The following is a 6,413-nucleotide window of genomic DNA, read 5'->3' on the forward strand; positions in this document are numbered from 1 at the left end:
CTTTATTGATATAAATCAATTGTTTTACCATTTAACATGTAGCCAACATTGTTTGAATTTTTAAAATGGAATTTTGATGCTTCAGAGAAAGAGAAGACTAATCTGGAAGACTGCTTGACACAGATCTATGCCAGAGCCCAGCCTGAGAGTAAAGTGTAGTCATGGAAGTGGATTATAGTGAGCAGGGATTCATAAGGACATTAGGGATGGGGAGACAAGAGTCTAAGCAAAAGAAAGGACCTCAGACATGGAAATGGGAGGGAAAGAAAATAAATTCTGCAGTTTTCTTCTAATTTTGCTGGTGATCCTTTGGAACACTAATGATCTTTTGTTTTATTTTATCTGTGTATTTTCACAACGACATTATTGCTATGATGACCTAAATTATAGGCCTGGGCTCCTTATAGCATTATTCTATGATATTTCTGGTGGCATATTCTGACTGAATCATGAATATATGCACAGAGATGGTGTGGAGTGATAGAAACAGAGTGGCTCTAGGGACATGCATAACTGAATTTAAATAATGGCTCAGTCATATTCTGGCTGTGTGACCCTAGGAAAGTTACCTAATTTAAACCTTAGTTTTCTTGCTTGTAAAATAAATAAAAATAAGCATCAATTAAAAATGTGAGCCCATTCTGAAGTTAGTATTTTAGGATGGTAGCTACTTAAATCAGATATATCTCTATCACAATAATAGTTGACACTAGGACATATACAAAATGACCATCATTAAGACCAAATAATTGTTTGAACAAGTTTGACTTTCTGGACTTAGGTTTATGATCCACTAAACTGAAATTGAATTGATTTAGGATACCCATAAAGACAAAGATTTATTTTGTTATACTGAGCATATATCAATTGGTAATCTTCACCCCAAATCTGCCATTTACTTTTATAAGGTACAGACAGTTCAGCATACTGTTGGACATACGGGTTTTGAAATGGAATTTTATTTTTGCCCCGTCAACAGTGTTACATAGTGAAGAGAGTTAAAATTCTCTTTCAGCTTCTTAATCTGTGCCTAGTCAAGTACCTGATGCATAATAAATAATCGGTACATTTTATGGAAAAAATGCATATACACACAATGACTACTAAAATTGTTTAACAACTGAGCCTTGTTTTTAACTACTAAGATATAAGTTTATTGTATCTATGCACAACATTCAGATCTGCATATCAAAGAAAAATGACCATTGTATAAACATAGTCTAAGAGAAAAAAATGTTCTTTTCACAGATGACCTATTTATGAAAGAACACCAAAAAATACTTCAGTTGCAGACCAACTCCAGCTAAAGTCAAGTCCAGTACCACTTGAGTCAGGTCTGAGGAAAATGTACAATGATTAAGTTTTTGAATAATGAGAAGATTCTACAGTTTCCTGACTTTTTCCTGGTGGTATTTTCTATATGCCTTCATTGAACATAACTTGGTTTACTTACTTGTATTATCTAGGATCCTGAAGATATTAAACAGGTTGAAAGGAGAGAAAATAAAAGCAAAGAGATGCCTAAAACAAAGATAGAAAATCTAGACCTATCTACTTTTACCTCTTTCAAGGCATCTCTTGGGCTCAACATTTTCAGTCCCAAAGGATTGAATTTTACTCCTCCCATTGAAGGAGATGGCCCAAAGGTGGTTGTGGCACATCATCCGCAGGGAGAAGCATCTCTGTATTCTCTTCTTTTATGATTTGGGAAACTTTTTCTCTGGCTAACACTCTCAGAAACCAAGCTCAGACATACAGCTACATATCCAGGTCCTATTTCCTTGTTGGAGACTCATAGTACCCCAGCCATATCCTGTTCCCATGGAGCCATCTGCAAACATAGGTTGTCAATGCCACATATGCGAGAAGGATTTTATGCTTTTTAAAAGACATCTAAAAATGGATTCTCTCATTTTATTTCGCTTTAAGTTTTAAAGTTCCCCTGCTTTCCCTTTTTTCCATTGGTCCCATGATAGGATTGAGCAGTGGGGAGAAAAAAAGAGAAAAAATACAAAAAAGAAAAAAAAAAAAGAAATTGGCATCTGAATCTGACTGTCTGGTGGTGACTAGAAGAACAAAGAATAGGATCCATGGGGTAGGTTTTGCTGATAATTATTCTGGTATTTTTAAATTTTGTGGCTCTAGAGCTCTAGTTGCCCCAATCCCTTAAAGAATCAAGTACTCTTTTTTAGATCAAAAGTTTTGGTAGATAATGATTTCAGGTAAATATAATAAGCAAGAGAGCAGTAATCTAACCTGCCCTCTACTAACTACTTTAAAACACACATGCAGTCCAGTAATATCCTATGCAGATGGAATAATCATTATTTGTGACCCTTGATAATCTAGTCTCCCTTACAGAGATCTGTAAGATTTCATTATCTGAAATTGTTTGCCCACGTGTTTTGGAAAAATCATTTTCGAGTTTTTATGAAAGTTACATGATCGTATTCTTTTTTATATTCCAAAATATTAAGGAGGTACAAATGTTTTTGTTACGTGGCTTGAGTCAGGGCAATAAATGTGCCCATCACCCAAATAGTGTTCCCTGTACCTATTAGGTCGCTGTACCTATTTCGCTGTACCTATTTCTCTCCTTGATTGCCAATGACTTTTACTTACCTCTGTGCACTTGTGTGCATGTTCTTGATATTGAGTAACAATATCATTGAAGTCTTGGTGAGTTCCTCATAACCATAGAGATAGAAATTTTTGCAAACAACACATGAATATTTAGAGAGAATAAATGAAGCTTATAAATATCTTCATTTCAGTTCATGTCAGGTGTTGCCATCACTTTAGGACATGTTGTGCCTCCAAAAGCTTCAGCTTTCAAATTTCTATGGAATTCCAGAAAATGGATAAGGGATTGTGGCCCTCTTGACCAAAATAGTGATAGAAATGCCTTTGGCTACTGATTTCATTTCCGTAAATTAAAGATGTTGGACTGCTTAAGAATTTTAGTTCTGTATTAATGCTGCTTTAATATGTAAGATTATTCAAACTGAGCCTAGTTAACTGTCTTATAGGCAAAACAGAGTCCTGAATGCTAGTACCTCAGGCAAAAAGTGAAAGAAAGCCAAATCAAATGAAAGCCTTCATCTTACCATGGGACCTAAGTAGGGAAAGTCCAACAGAGAAATCCCAGGTGGTCTTTACCTAGAATTAGTACTTTTGGTATAATTGATTCCTTGCTTTCCTCTCATTCATGAGCTAATGCAGCTGGGAGTTAGTACCAGGAAAGAGAACAGACCTGTTAATTTATTTCATTTTTGTTTGTAGGCTGTAGAGCTTTTCAGTGGTTGGCAGCAGTATTTCTGGAGCCTTGCAGTTTTTTCAAGGTAGATTGTCCTGCCATGTTGAAGAACAGCTTTAGCAATAACCACTATTCTTTCCAGGTGAAGTTGTTGAGCCACTTTAGAGAGGATTTATTTGGGAATAATCACTAACGTGGTATCTCTTAGTTATGCTAATGTAAGGTTATTATGTAACTTGTTTTGAGGAAAGATATACCAAGACTTAAATTAAGGCTTGATAAGTTTTGGCCTTTTTCTAACATATCATGATGTCCGTGTTGTGCAGATACAAACTTGCGTAGAGGCCAATGTGACTGCTTGTATTAAAAGAAACAGACTTCATTCCTTGTTTTGTTACATTTTGTTTAAATTTCATATATTTTATTGGATTTTCTTTAACTACAAGAGTAATGCATGCTCATAACAAGTCAAACAATAAAAGGTATGTAATGTAAATGTTAATAATAATCTCTCCCTCCTTCCCATGATATTCAGCATAATCAAGGTGAGAGGAATCATTTCATTTCTCTTTATGCTCAAAGAAACATGAAACTTTTATCTAAGTGTGTGTTATCCCAATGGGAAGATACTAAATATTTTATTTAGCATCTTAATTTTTTTCACTTAATATATAATGAGTATTCCCTAATTCAATAAACATTCATCTATTTCATTCTTTGTCACAGCTGCCTAATACTAAGTAAATGGATGTACTGTAGTTTATTCACTATTTGTCTATTCTTGAATAATCAGATTTTATTCAGGAATAATGATCAGGAGGGAAGGATATAAAGAAATATAGAGGTGGATGTTTTTAAATAACAAGATAAAACAAGTTAACAGACCAATAGGTGGAGAATGAGGAATACAATTAAAGAAAATGGATTAAACAATACAATATACTAAATATATTTTGTTAATAGTTTTTTCAAATTTGTAGTAGTATGTTTATATGTCATAAGAAATTTTTGAAATACTATTTAGTAGGAATAAATACCAACACTTAAAGGTTGAAGAAAATACTACCTGATCTGACATGAAAATTTATAAAAACCACCAGGAACAAACTGTAGTCTGGCAAAATCGGGTCTATTAACTCATTTCAGTGAGGAAGGCAGCACACCAGAACCAGAGGGCATTCCTCAATCAAAGAAAATGATAGTCATTATAGGATTCTGGAGAAGAATGAAATTTAGCTAGAATTTAAATAAGGCTGTGTTTTTATAGACTCAAAGTAAATCAGGGCTGTTTAAATGGGTCACCATCAGGTCTGAACTGCAAAGTTCAGTGTGGAATGATGTGTTCCTGTATCCCTTCTTTGAAGCTCTGCACCTGAGTTGTAAACCAAGGCTGCAGCACCATGTGAGAGAGCACATAGGAATCTCAGATTTCAGGACCTTTCCTCCCTAGGAGAGGTTTAGTTATTTTTTAAGTTATTACTCCAAGATAGAGACCTCTGAAAAACAAACAATCCAAACTACAAATGTTTTAAACCTGTCCCTTTCTGGGTAAAACCTAGTAATTATATAAAATTTACTTTCATCAGCTCTTTTCACTCATCATCCTTCCTTTGGCTGAACCCCCTTTATTGGGTCATGAATTTTGAAGCATTCTGAAGTTTATCATAAATCTTATCATCTTGTTACAATTATATAGCTCTAAAACAATCAATGATTTCTGACAATGCAGCTGGTTTTTTCATACCCTTTTTTCCCACTGCCATTGTTTCAAAATATTTTGGTGCATATTTTATAGGTTGCCACAATCTGAGGTACATACACTCATAGTATGAAGTCCTCAAATGAGCCTTCTCCCTCCGCATATGAAATATGACTCTTAGACCAACTCCAGTGTGTTACACATGTAATTCTATTCCTATAATGTAACATAAATTCAGTTTGATACTTCCCTATGACGGGCTGGAATAAAACATAGTGTCAGTTATTGAAGAGTTCCCTGCCCCCCCCCCCAGCTTTGTGTCAACTAGGGTAGGGGGGGAGATGCTTATTCAGTGTCAAGGCATTGAAGGGAAGCTTCTGTAGTCATTGAGAAATATGTGCCCAATGGTTACCTGTGAGACATGGACATAACAGCTGCAGATTCAACAGCTAACTTTTGTTTCTATTATAAAACTGGGCCATAGGAAGCTTGTCAGATTGGGCATGTTCCAGTCTGCCAGGATGGGTCATGCAGACATTTATTGCCATCAGGGAACCTAGTGCAGTACCTAGCACCTGACATTCATACTGATGTAATGAATGATAGCTATATGGTTATGCGGAAAAAAATAATTACATTGAAGTTAGTAGTTAGAACATAGTGATTTTTTTAATTTTCCCCTCTAGACCCTACGTTATACTCTTAAACTCAGGCGGCTGTAGCAGAAAGTAGACTAGATCCTCTTTGATATCAGGAAATTCACTTCTTTGACCTTTAGATTAAGCCTATAGGCTAACCCAGAAGACATAATTTATTGTTCTAGGGATAATTTCACATTTATCTTTCTAACCAAGATACTTTATTCTGTCCAGAAACTATTTGCCCACTTTGAGGCTTACGCTATTAGAAACCAAAGCCTGTATATTTGCTTTCCAGATTCTGAGTCAAGTAAGTAGACAGAGGCTACTTAATTGAATGAAGTACAAAACAAAAAGGAGGGAAAGGCATAAATATAGGGAAAAAATCTAGGTAGGTTTGGTTGATATCTAAAAAATATTAAGAAATATTTGCTTTGTGTTGTAAAATTACCCTGATGCATTAATCTGTCAAGTACTAACACTTACCTCCTTAGGTACCTAAGAGATTACAGAACAGTTAAAATGATTGTTTTCTTTTTATCCTGGCACAGTTCCCTACCAGATGTCCTTCTTTTCTTTCCTTCTCTTGAAGGCTAGTTAGCTTACTTAGAAAGGAACCTCTTTATGTTCTTTTATCTTTTTTTTCTTTTGAATTCATAATCAGTTATAAGCAGATACTCACATCTGTTCAGAACATCCATCCCTTTAGATATACAAGCAAAAGATCCACATCAAAATCCACTTCCAGCCTGGTGGTAGTGGAGTCCACATATAAAATCTAAAAAGTAAGGAGTCTAAATTAAATTAGACATGGTAAAAT

The sequence above is a fragment of the Eulemur rufifrons genome, chromosome 6, assembly GCF_041146395.1.
Source record: "Eulemur rufifrons isolate Redbay chromosome 6, OSU_ERuf_1, whole genome shotgun sequence".
Classification (NCBI taxonomy): Eukaryota; Metazoa; Chordata; class Mammalia; order Primates; family Lemuridae; genus Eulemur; species Eulemur rufifrons.